This window comes from Fundulus heteroclitus, chromosome 11 (assembly GCF_011125445.2).
Source record: "Fundulus heteroclitus isolate FHET01 chromosome 11, MU-UCD_Fhet_4.1, whole genome shotgun sequence".
Classification (NCBI taxonomy): Eukaryota; Metazoa; Chordata; class Actinopteri; order Cyprinodontiformes; family Fundulidae; genus Fundulus; species Fundulus heteroclitus.
In genome coordinates, this window is record NC_046371.1 from 38,530,777 (window position 1) to 38,543,200 (window position 12,424).

Sequence of the window (12,424 nt, forward strand, 5' to 3'; positions counted from 1 at the left end):
AAGCTGGTTTCCGAGAGTTGGGACAGAGGCCACGTCGTACCACGACTGGTTAAGGCTCCGGCGTCTTCCATCTGCCAGTGCTCTGCTTAAGAAGCCAGAGGAAGCCGCCTGCAACGAGCTGCAGGTGTGGACCACGCCTCCTCAGCCAACTAGACACACCTGAGGAGTAGAGTTAGAGCAGCAAGACACAGAGAACCCTGACACAGATACAATCAAGTGACGCCTTGATACCGTCACTGAAGAATATTCAGAGTTTCCTGAAAGTCAACTGTTGTCAGCGATGAATCCAGGGTCATCATTTGTCTATCTGATAATTTAGGAAGTGTTTTTTATCCAGAAATAATCAATGTTATCAGTGGCGGCTGGCCCATTGGGGGGCGCTCAGGTGCTGCCCTCCCTAGATGTGGAAGGGAAAAGTCATAATATATATATATTTTAGAAGTATTATCTTTGTCAGTTTTACTTAATCATATGGGGCTACATGTAATATGAATTATTAAAACAACCCTTCTACCAATTGACTCTCATTCAACAGTGCATTTCCACCGAGAGAACGTATCATTTCTCTTCTTGGGCGCTCATTCAAAGCCCCCCTGAAGTGTAGCGAAATAACCAATTGTATAATGTTGCTAGGGAAAATAAATAAATATTTGGCCAATCAGCATCGCCAAAATTAATGGCTTTGGGGCTCCTGGAATTTTCACCCCTGCTACAGTGATATACATCCATCCATCCATCCATCCATTTTCCAAACCGCTTAATCCCTCATGGGCAGTCATGGCCAAAAGTATTGAGAATGATTCAAATGTTAATATTTACAAAGTCTACTGCTTCTGTTTTTATAACGGCAATTTGCATATACTCCAGAATGTTATAAAGAGTGATCAGCGTAACAGCAATTAATTGCAAAGTCAATATTTGCCTAGAAAATGAACTTTATCCCCCAAAACACATTTCAACGTCATTGCTGCCCTGCCTTAAAGGAGCAGCTAACATGGTTCCAGTGATTGCTCCATTAACACAGGTGTGGGTGGTGATGAGGACAGGGCTGGAGATCAATCTGTCATGATTAATAAGAATGACACCACTGGACACTTTAAAAAGAGGCTGGTGCTTGGCATCATTGTTTCTCTTCTGTGAACCATGGTTATCTCTAAAGAAACACGTGCAGTCACCATTGCACTGCACAAAAAATGGCCTAACAGGAAAGAGAATGGCAGCTAGAAAGATTGCACCTCAGCCAACAATGTATCGCATCATCAAGAACTTCAAGGAGAGAGGTTCCATTGTTGCCAAAAAGGCTCCAGGGCGCCCAAGAAAGACCAGCAAGCGCCAGGACCGTCTCTTAAAAGTGTTTCAGCTGCAGGATGGGGCTACCACCAGTGCAGAGCTTGCTCAGGAATGGTAGCAGGCAGGTGTGAGAGCATCTGCACGCACTGTGAGGCGGAGACTCTTGGAGCAAGGCCTGGTCTGAAGGAGGGCAGCAAAGAAGCCACTTCTCTCCAGGAAAAACATCAGGGACAGACTTCCTGCAGATATTCTGCAGAAGCTACAGGGAGTGGACTGCTGAGGACTGGGGTAAAGTCATTTTCTCTGATCAATCCCCTTTCCCGTTGTTTGGGACATCTGGAAAACAGCTTGTTGGGAGAAGACGAGGTGAGCGCTACCACCAGTCTGGTCTCATGCCGACTGTAAAGCATCCTGAAACCATTCATGTGTGGCGTTGCTTCTCAGCCAAGGGAGTCGACTCTCTCACAGTCTGACCTAAAAACACAGCCATGAATAAAGAATGGTACCAGAATGTCCTCCCAGAGCAACTTCTCCCAACCGTCCCAGAACAGTTTGGTGATGAACAATGCCTTTTCCAGCATGATGAAGCACCTTGCCATAAAGCAAAGGTGATATCTAACTGGCTCAGGGAACAAAACAGATATTTTGGGTTAATTTCCTAGAAACTCCCCTGATCTTAATCCCATTGAAAACTTGTGGTCAATCATCAAGAGGTGGGTGGAAAAACGAAAACCTAGGAACTCTGACAAAATGCAAACATTGATTGTGCAAGAATGGACTGCTATCAGTCAGGATTTGGTCCAGAAGTTGATTGAGAGCATGCCAGGAAGAATTGCTGAGGTCCTGAAGAAGAGGGGTCAACGCCGCAAATATTGACTTGCTGCATTAACTCATTCTGTCATTAAAAGCTTTTATTACTCATAATATGATTGCAATTGTATTTCTGTACGTATGTGATGACATCTGACATACACACATGAAAACCAGCAGATCATGTGAAAATATAATATTTGTGTCATTCTCAATACTTTTGGCCATGACTGTAGGTGATGTAGCTAGGAGTCAGTCAGGCAGTGAGGTAGAGATTATGGCGACGCCGACAGTTGAACTTGAAAAGCAGCTTTCACACAATTCAGTGAGATCTTTACAGAGTTACCCTTTCACAAGAGGGACGATGGTGGAAAAAATCCATATAAAGGAGCTGGGACCTGACAAGCCCCAAATAAATTTAGCAGGAGTTGGTTCCAGCGTAAGTCGTGGTTGACCGCCTGTGGGACAGCTAATGCACTTTTTTGTTTTCCCTGCATTCTTTTTAAAAGTGACCTGAGTGATTTGACATGGACACAGTCTGGACAGACAGACTTAAAACACCTCTCCGAACGCATTAAGAAACATGAAAGATCAAGAGTTCATATTTAATAATAATAATTAATAATATCACTATTAATAATATTATCATTAATAATTAATAATTAACAATAATAATAAATATTTATTATAATAATTCAATAATTCATAATTCATCTGTAAACTGCTGATTCTGAGAAGGGAATTAAATGCTTATTGTGGAATTGTAGCAATTTTCCGACTTTTCATTTGAATGCATGTACTGGGTTAGGCAGAGAAATATATTGGCCAGCCCCACCAAGATTTTTTTTTCACCAGCCGCCGCTGAATGTTATTATCTGATGGGTTTATCTACAACGTTTATCTAAGGATTTGTAGAAATCTCTGAAGGTGTTGTTTATACTTTCAGGATCATATAATGTAACCTAACTCTTACCAGATGAATGTAGTTCAGCCGAGCTCCACGCGGCATCAACACATCCGTCTGAATTCGCTGCATTTGGAAGGTATTTCAATACCACATAAAATGGACAAGCCAATCAGGATCGCCGTAGATGTAAGGTATCAGACAAGCCACTGTTTGGATTCAGACAACAATGGCGGCTTGCAGCACGGAAACAAGCACTGATCAGATGTCCTGAGTCCCGGTTTTGGATGAATTGTCCCCAGAAATGTCCCTGATTTCAGTGTAACATGATGGAGTAAAAGGGTTTAATGCAGCAAGAGGTATTTACAGGTCCTGCCGATGTCCCAGCTTAGTAGAAAAGCTGTACCGAACGTGCATTCAATGCCCCATTGGCATTGCAGATTGGGCAACACAAACCAACCTCCTGACCGAGACTCTGCACCCACCCGCTTAAATCAAGAGACGTCCCTGGTTTTCATTAAAGAAATCTGGTCATCCTATAACATTGATGCTGTTTCATCAATGTTGTCCAATCTACCGAATAATAATTTTTTAAAAGAACGACAGAGAATGGCTTTGGAGGTTTTTGTTAATGGAAACGATTGTTTCGGTTTTGATGTTGGTTTCGATGTGAGAGGTTGAGGTAGCATGTCAGTAAAGATGAAGAACAAGTGGCTTATCCAATCATCTGCAAGGATTTTTGATAAGGCCCCTTATTCTGAAGTACATCTCCAATGTAGCAATCCCAGACAGATGTGTGGAGCTCTTCCGAATTAAATCCACCTGGCAAGAGTCTGGTTACATATGTATTCCCAGTTGAATCTGTAACTGAAAAGATAGTTTTTTTTCTCTATTTATTTTTGCTGATTACCTAAGAAGCTTCCTGACTTAATGCCATGTTCAAAGTTTTATATTCAGTCTTTTTATTAGGATTCATTTTACTATTCAATATATTTGTTTAATTCTAATTTAGCTTTATGGATTTAACCAGCTTTCCTTCTTCCTGCGAGACTTCTAGTAACCTACATTTTTCTTCTAATTCCTGAAACCTTTTGCTTTCTATCTTTTTATGAGATGAGAATGAAGTTATTTAACCTCTCATCACTGCTTTCCCTGTCTCCCAGAGAGTAGATCCTGGTGTCCCTGGTTGGTTATTGTACTCTAAGTATGAAGTCCACTCTTCTTTAAAATATTTGAATTCTTCATCTTTAAGCAATGATGTGTTAAATCTCCAGCTTTTGTTTTGTGGGGTCCTTTTTTATTTCTTAGGCTTAAAGAAACAGGAGCATGATCACTGATAGCAGTAGGATGTATTACAGCTAGGGCTGGGCAAGTTAACGCGTTAATTTCGCGTTAATTCATTAGACTATTAACGGCGATATTTATTTTATCGCGCATTAACGCATGTTGCTCAAATGCTTTCAGTCAGTGTCAGTCAGCAGGCGCGCTGACTGCAGCGCGCTGTCACGGAAGCACTCTCTCGCTCCCCCTCCCCTCTCGTACATGGCTCAGCAGCGCCAGCCAATCAGCACGCAGGCTCAGCCTGGCCCGCCCACTCAGCTTTCACACAAACTTAACACACAAACAGCGGAGAGAGACCGCAGCAGCGAAAAAACATGAACAGAGGATGTAGCACCGTTTGGCTTTATTTTAATACCGTAAATGAAATCAAGCTGTATGTTTTGTAAAAAGCCGGTTCATTTCAGTGGAAACACAACAAATTTATCTAAGCACGTGAAAAAACATGAAAACGTCGAGCCCCAGAAACGGAGAGAGGAGACGAAACTTCTCTCATTGCCCCGACAGACCCACAGACTGACGTCTCTGACTGAGGCGTTTCAGTCCTCCAGGGAACATCCAGGTAGATCAGTGGATGGATGGATGGATGGATGGATGTTACTGGAGCCCACACATAACATGTAATTAAGACCTTTTAAGACCTTGAAAGAACCCAGTACATATATTAAAAAGTGTTATTTAAGATAAGATAACATTAGCTAATCCTTTTTTTATCCCACGACGGGGAAATGTATAGGATTAAAGCAACAGGCAGGTGCACACAACACAGACAAAATTACATAAGGATTGAAATATATAAGATGTGGATTAGCGAAAAAACACTGAAGATAACATTATTATTATTATTATTATTTAATTGTAATAATAAAATAAAAACCACAAAACCCAAAAGGTCAACAGTTTCATGATACATCAAGCTTAGGGACTGGCTAATATACAGCAGGTCAAAAAAGGCCATATTTTGGCTGCAGTGCTTGCTGTTCTCTTATGAAGAAAAGATCAACTAGTGCACTAAATTCAATAGATGGGTTGAAAATATCCAGTATAAAATAAGTGCTACAAATGTTACAACACTTTGGTTCATATGGCAGCAGAACATTAAAATAAAAGTGCTCTTTACACTACTTTTGAATTCATTCTTGGAGTTTGTAAATACAATGCGATTAATCGCGATTAATCGCGATTAATCAGGGCGATTAATCGCGATTAAATATTTTAATCGTTGCCCAGCCCTAATTACAGCATATGATGTGAACTGCTGATTAAGAAATAGTCCAAACGAGAGTAGGAATGATGAACATGGAAAGAAAGTATATTCCTTACTTTTAGAATGAAGAGATCACCATGCATCGCAAATCCCATAATCACTCATGTATTGTTTGACTACATTTAATGACTGCCAACTGAGTCCCTGTTTGTGAAAGAATGAGGGGTCATCAACATTTGGGCCATATATACTGACAATACATAACTTTTAGTTATGAATAGAAATGTTTATTATGAATCTACTTTCAGGATCTATAATTTTGTCTTATATTGTAAATCTAATGTTTTTGTGGATTAAAATTGTTTCTCTTTGTCTAGCGTTGTCGTAGGTAGAAAACACATTGGGGAACTCAGGTGAGTTAAGATTGTTTACAGTTGTAGCTGATTTATGAATTTCTTGCAATAAGACAACATCTGCATTTAATCTTTTGATCTGGTTAAAAAAAAAAAATCTCTCTGGTTACAGGTCCATGCACATTCCATTTGATAAACCATAGGTGTTACCAGACACGGATTAATGGAAAGACAAACTAGGCACGTGCAGAAGACAGGGCAAAGACACTAAAAAGCATAGAAGTTCACACTGATCCAGGAGTACTTTCTCTGTTATATGGTAATAGAGGATGATCTGCCTCCCCCGGATGATGTCACAGCTAACAGAGCACCAGACCAGGTGTACCTTCTATGAAGAAAGAATGACAGAGAACAAAATGTTAAAAGCTAAAATAACAACAAACAATGTACATTGGAGAGCAGTAGGAGAACTCGGCAGAGTGAGAAAGATAGATCCTGATGTCCTCCAGCAGCCTAAGCCTATAGCAGCATAACTACAGAGGTAGCTCAGGGTAACCGAAGCCTCTCTAACTATAAGCTTTGTCAAAAAGGAAAGTTTTAAGCCAAGTCTTAAAAGTAGACAGGGTGTCTGCCTCACGGACCAAAAGTGGGAGTTGGTTCCACAGGAGAGGAGCCTGATAGCTAAAGGATCTGCCTTCCATTCTACTTTTAGGGGTAGCAGGAGATCCAGCAGCTAACAGAGAGCTTACTTGGAGCACAGGGGTAGCAGGAGATCCAGTAACCAAGCCGAGAGCTTACTTGGCTAACAGACGTAGAGTGAATGGAGCAGTGACGTGCGGTAGAGTTCATAGCTGGTGAGGCACTGACGTCATCAGAGTCAGATTTATAAATATATAAACTCTACAGAGTAGACTCATTGCAAAGTTCTGAAGGAGACTGATTGAGCCAAATGAATTCACCAAGAGACATAGAAAAATATTGATGTTATGGTTTGACAGAATGGACCCACACGCAACCACTCAGAAAAAACGGTTTCTTTTAATTAGAGCAGTAAAGGGTTTAAGTACAGTGGGAGTACGGTTCTCCAGGGGGGAGGGCGCAGGAACGTGGATGGAAAGCGCGAACCAGGGGGACTAACCCAGGCGACCCGGGAACGACTGACTCGAGACCCAGAGGAGGAGGGCACCGGCCGGCCGGCGAGCAACCAACTGGGAAGTGGATGGTGAGCCGCAGTGGCAGCGTCCGGGAGGGGAGAATCGGTCGCGAGCCCAGCTGGCTGAAGATCAGCAAGGTGAGTGAACCTGAAAGGAAACACAGAAAAGGGATTAGCGCAAGGGAGAAACACCAGGGAAATATTTTGTCTAGACGCAGGGAGCTCTAGGAGAATCAGCGGCACCAGGATGAATGCAGCAGACGATCCAGTGATGAGTGGTGAGATCGACCGGGTTTTTATCTTGCGTGTGATGAAGATGATGAGTCTCAGGTGTGAAGGTGGCAGGAGGCGGTGGCTTGGCGGAGGATGGTTCCAGAACGCAGGGAAGAGAACCGTAGGGAGGGGCGAGACATAGGGCCAAAGAAAATAACACAGAACATGCTGAGATAAACAGAAAGAAAACAGGACACTCACCCCTGCTGTGCTGCCACCGTAACAATTGATTCTTTGATGAAAACAAATAAAACTAAATTATTTGTCATTTGATTGGTAACAGTTTATGAGTTATGATGGATTTCTGCATTTGTAACACATTCAAAAATTTTAACCCACATTCTGCACATTTCATTACAAAAACAAAACATGAATAATTATTGCTGTCTTACCGCTACTTATAAATGAAGTCCATGCGGCGCTCTTTCTGAACAAAAATATCAGTCACTTTCAGGTAAAAGTTCTCTTTATCTTCTTCAGTTTTAAAAGTCTCTCAGTCTCAGTGGAGCTCACTGCCAGGGAGGAAAGCCTTCCTTCATCAGTCCTGTTCTGGCTGGATGTTTAGAGTCTTTTTAGTGCTTTACTTGTTTAGCAAAACTCGCTAATAAAACATCCATAACTTGGTGTCACTTTGCAGTTTTGGGATCAAGAGCGGTGCTCCTTGAGCGCCCCCTGTCTAGAGGCCAAGGAACTGCCGGCCTCACCTACAACCAGTTCTCTGCTGGTTATGATCGCCCAGCAGCACGAAAACATGTTACCTGCTCACAGTTTGAAGACCAAAACACAATTCATAATCCACATACATTAAATTGTGGAAAACCAGTTCATAACTGTTTGAACAATTGAATTTATGATCTAGAGACAGGAAGATACATTCACAGAATGGAAGCCAGCGCAGTTAACATGGGATTGCGCAATCCCAGGGGAGGCCAAGCTCGCTGCGGCCTCACCGGCTTCACTATGAAGCGCCACCAAGGATTTACATGGAAAATAGCGAAAAGTCTGTGATTTTGAGAGAGAATATGATCAAAAATTTGTAAATTAGATCAAAAAATACTTATTACAAATGACTGAGTGGATCACAATTTCTTTTCTTTTTTCTTTCTTTCCATGATGACAAGTGAGGCCTGGCCTCATATGCCTCCCATGACTGCCCGTCTCTGGAATGGAGACTGATGAGAACAGGACTTGACAGGCGTGGTGTTGGTAGAGACTGAAGACGAGCCGGCGGGGAAGAGTAGACTGAGAGAGGTTTATGTAGAGAGGCTGGCAGGTAGAGTGAGTACTGACTGATAGTGCCTAACAGCCACTCGCCTGGTGGACGATACAAAACAGAAGACGTGTTATTGATTTGCAGTTTGGATGAGGGAAACTAAGAGTTAAATGTTCAAAGGAAAGGTAGTTATTAATTGGCCTGGGACTAATTAATAACTCGGACTGAAAAATAGTTGCTACTCCTTTTTCTCCTCCTGTAGTTGTGGGAATGTGGACATTTAAATAATTAGAGGAAGTTCACTCATTTATACTAAGGTTTATACCAGGTTTCTGTGAGACAAAATAAATCAATGTCATTAACAGAAATAAATGTATTAACTAACAAAGTTGTTGGAGGGAGAGACCTTATATTTAACAAACCACATTTATTTTTTTTGTCACAGTTGAGTGATTTTTATTCGATTTTTATCATTTGCCCCTTTTAGATCAGTTTTAAATCATTAATCAATTAATGTCAATATTTATTAATTTAAAAAACATTGTGATGTTTTTCTGAACGTTTTGTTAAGTCACATTAACGGCAGTCAGTTCAGTCTGACAGGAGGTCAGGGCTAAGTGGGTCAGCTAGCTTACAGGCTGGAGTAGGACGTTTAACATTCTAAATGCTTTCAGGTGCGGCAAAATTGTGAAATAAAAAATAATTAAGAGGGACAAAAGAATAGGGGCTATACAGAAGTTTCTGTCAGGCAGCCATCCGGTAGCTTTGAATGTATCAGCAGAGACAGAGGCCAAGTCTGGTCTGGAGACACGGCCCGAGGACGCGGCAGAAGACGCTGTGGCGCCGTCAACATTAGGACAGTCACAGAATGACCAAATGATGGAAGAACTGCAGCTGGCCAGACAGAGTAAGCCCAGTATAGTTCTGACGGAGCCTCTAGACCAGGGATGTCAAACATATGGCCCGCGGGCCGGAAACGGCCTGCAGGCTAAATGCGTTATCATTATTCAACAATGATTTTTTTAATTTATTTTTTCCCCAGTGTTCTGTCTGGCAATGTGGCAATCATAATTGTTGTCTTAATGGCAAAAAGAGCTCATCAGATTTGACTGTCACAAGTGGAGCAGTACTGCTTTTGCCATAGTGCTCCGCTTGATTTACGCATGTGAATACTTTTATTATGATTCATGCGGGGAATATCTCAAGTGATATGGACACTACAATGGGAAAGTAGGAGAGGAAAGGAAGAACAAGAAGAAAAAAGAAAAGGTGAAAGAAAGAGGAGTTAAAAGGAAGAGAATGATAAACAATTATTGAAAAAAACATGTACTTTGTTTAATTGAAAATCTGCAGTTCCTATATTGTCCACGAGGGGCGCTGTGTTTTAATCAGCAGATGGTAGCACTGAGCTTCAGATGTGGAAAATTTATTTTAAATAATTTCTTAATTTTTATCTGTTTGATGTATTTTGTCATGCAGGACAGTGTTTTTAAGTTCCAAAAAATGTGAATAAATGTTTTTCATCATTGTACAATCACTGTGATCAGTTCTTATGCATAACGCACTTAAGTAAATGTTTAACTGAGTAAAAGTATTGTTGAAATTGCACATATTTTTCTTAGAAACGCTGAGGTTATTCACAATATATTGCGTAAAATTGAAATTCATTTAATATAAAAATCAACAACAATCCACTATTATTAGTTCTATTTAATCTTGCAATGAGTTTACTCGTGTGGCCCTCTTGAGATCAGATTAAGCTGCATGCGGCCCCTCAACCAAAATGAGTTTGACACCCCTGATCTAGACCAAGAAAGAGTACTGAAAATCAATCCACCTGATCCTGCAAAGTTGGACCAAACAGGATGCAGGCGTACATTGCAATAAACCATCCCAGTCAAAATATCTCTCTGCATCACAAAGGAAATATGGGGAAATTAACAGAAGCTTAATTGAGGAACATTTCTTTAGAAAAAAGCTAAATAGAGAAACACTGTCACGAAACTGCTTAGTGCTCACCGTCTATTGGCAATGTATTATGTTACTGCTTTAAGTTGTTCAGTATAAGAGACAATCAATTTGTCACTGGATTTAATGACTGTGCTAATCACTCACATAAACATGAGAATAGTATGGATCATCGCACTGCTCTGCTCAGTCTATCATCACTTGGAAATAAAAATGCACACATAGATTCAGGAGTCTGAGAAAGCATACTGGCTCAACATTTTGAAACCTATAGTGGCAACTATTCAGTTTCTTTCTTTGTGTGGACTGCCCTTCCTTGGGACGAGTTAATAGGATCTGTTCAGGTTTACGATAATTTTCATTGATGAAATGAGTGAAAACATACTGGAGAGCAGCAGTATCAGAAAAAAAAGTAATGCCTTTGCCCTGTTGGCAATTGAGAATGGATTTAGAAACTCCCTGGATTTTGAAGACATTATTGAGGACTTTGCCTCATCAAAACTCAGGAGAGAGCATCTGTAAATGTAAGATTTCCATATAAAAATCTAAATCTGAATAAAGTGAATATTAAAATTTTATGTAAAATGAATACAACTTAAATGTATAATATAGGGCTATACTGCCTACTATTATGAAATTAAATTTCAGGAACAAACCAAGTATGTTTAAATCTGAAACAGTTCTCTTTCATCTTATGTATACATTTTATTATTTCGCCACAAGATTGTGATGGTGCTGTCAAGACGTGTTTGTTTCTGCTGTGATGGAGGCCTGAGGTACTAGAAAATTGAAGATTATCCCTGAGTGGTGCATACTAAATGGTTTTCTCAGTAAGTGCTGCTGGTTTTATTTATTATTATTTATTGTTGGACACTTTCTAAATGGTCTTAATAAATGTCAAAGTTTCATGTTTGTCTTCTTGTTCCTATACTTAATCACAGGTATGAATATGGGCTCCAGAGGATGGGACAAGAATTCAGTTTTCCTTGGATGTCTGAGCAGGACAGTAAATAAACGTGAAAAATGTGTTCTTGGTTCAAACATAAAGATCCAGTCATTTAATGAATGCTTATTTATCTACAATATTTATGTGATTAAATCTGCTTACACAGTACAGCGTCCAGAAAAACATCCAGACCAGTGGAGAAAACTGCTGAACAGTCCAGACCAGGTGCTGAGCTGCTGAGTGTTGAAAACCATAAAATTGAAGAGAGGTGATGATTGTCCATGAAAATAAACATCTTTACCACTACAGCACAGTTTCTTATACTGCAAGTTTTATTGGTCTTTGTATGTTTGACTACTTACTAAACTATTCAATTTAATCAACACATTTAATTAAGATTTTTTGCAAAATACAATAGCTTACAGCATTTAACTTATTTGCTGTGTTTACATAGCAATGCTGACACTTACTAGTACTACTGCCTTAACAATAACATTCACAATGGATAAGATAAGGATAATTTAATAGCATTTAATAGAGCCTTGTAGTAATGTATCATTACAGTAATAACAATGAAAAAAATGTCTGATAGACTATTATCAGACATTTGTCATATATTATTAATATATGACACATGACTTATTTTGATATCCAAAGAACCAACACATCGTAACTAAAGACTGTGCTATGTAAACTGTGAATTAACTTTTAAGTTGTAACTTTGGTAAGTTTCAGATTTCACTTCATAAATAACATTGATGGAGGGGGCCCAAAAAATACAATCTACCTAGTATAGTTAATCTATTTAAAAACACAGATTGTGTCCTTGGCATCCTTGCCTTGTTGCTCTGGGATACCGGCAAAGATCAGGTTATCTCTCATACTTTGGGCTTTTCACTGGACAGCTGAATCATCCCATTGGTGAGCTTCCTGACTTCCTCCCTCAGTGATTTATTCTTGACTGTGATG

The 12,424-nt window shown here is 40.1% G+C and overlaps 1 long non-coding RNA gene across 1 annotated transcript; it reads left to right on the plus strand.

Annotated features, from left to right (window-relative positions):
• The first annotated feature begins 7,129 nt into the window (after positions 1-7,129).
• LOC118564477 lies at positions 7,130-7,482 on the plus strand. Its single transcript, XR_004931874.1, has 2 exons — positions 7,130-7,193; positions 7,268-7,482. It is a non-coding gene; the product is annotated as an uncharacterized LOC118564477 (long non-coding RNA).
• Positions 7,483-12,424: the final 4,942 nt, after the last annotated feature.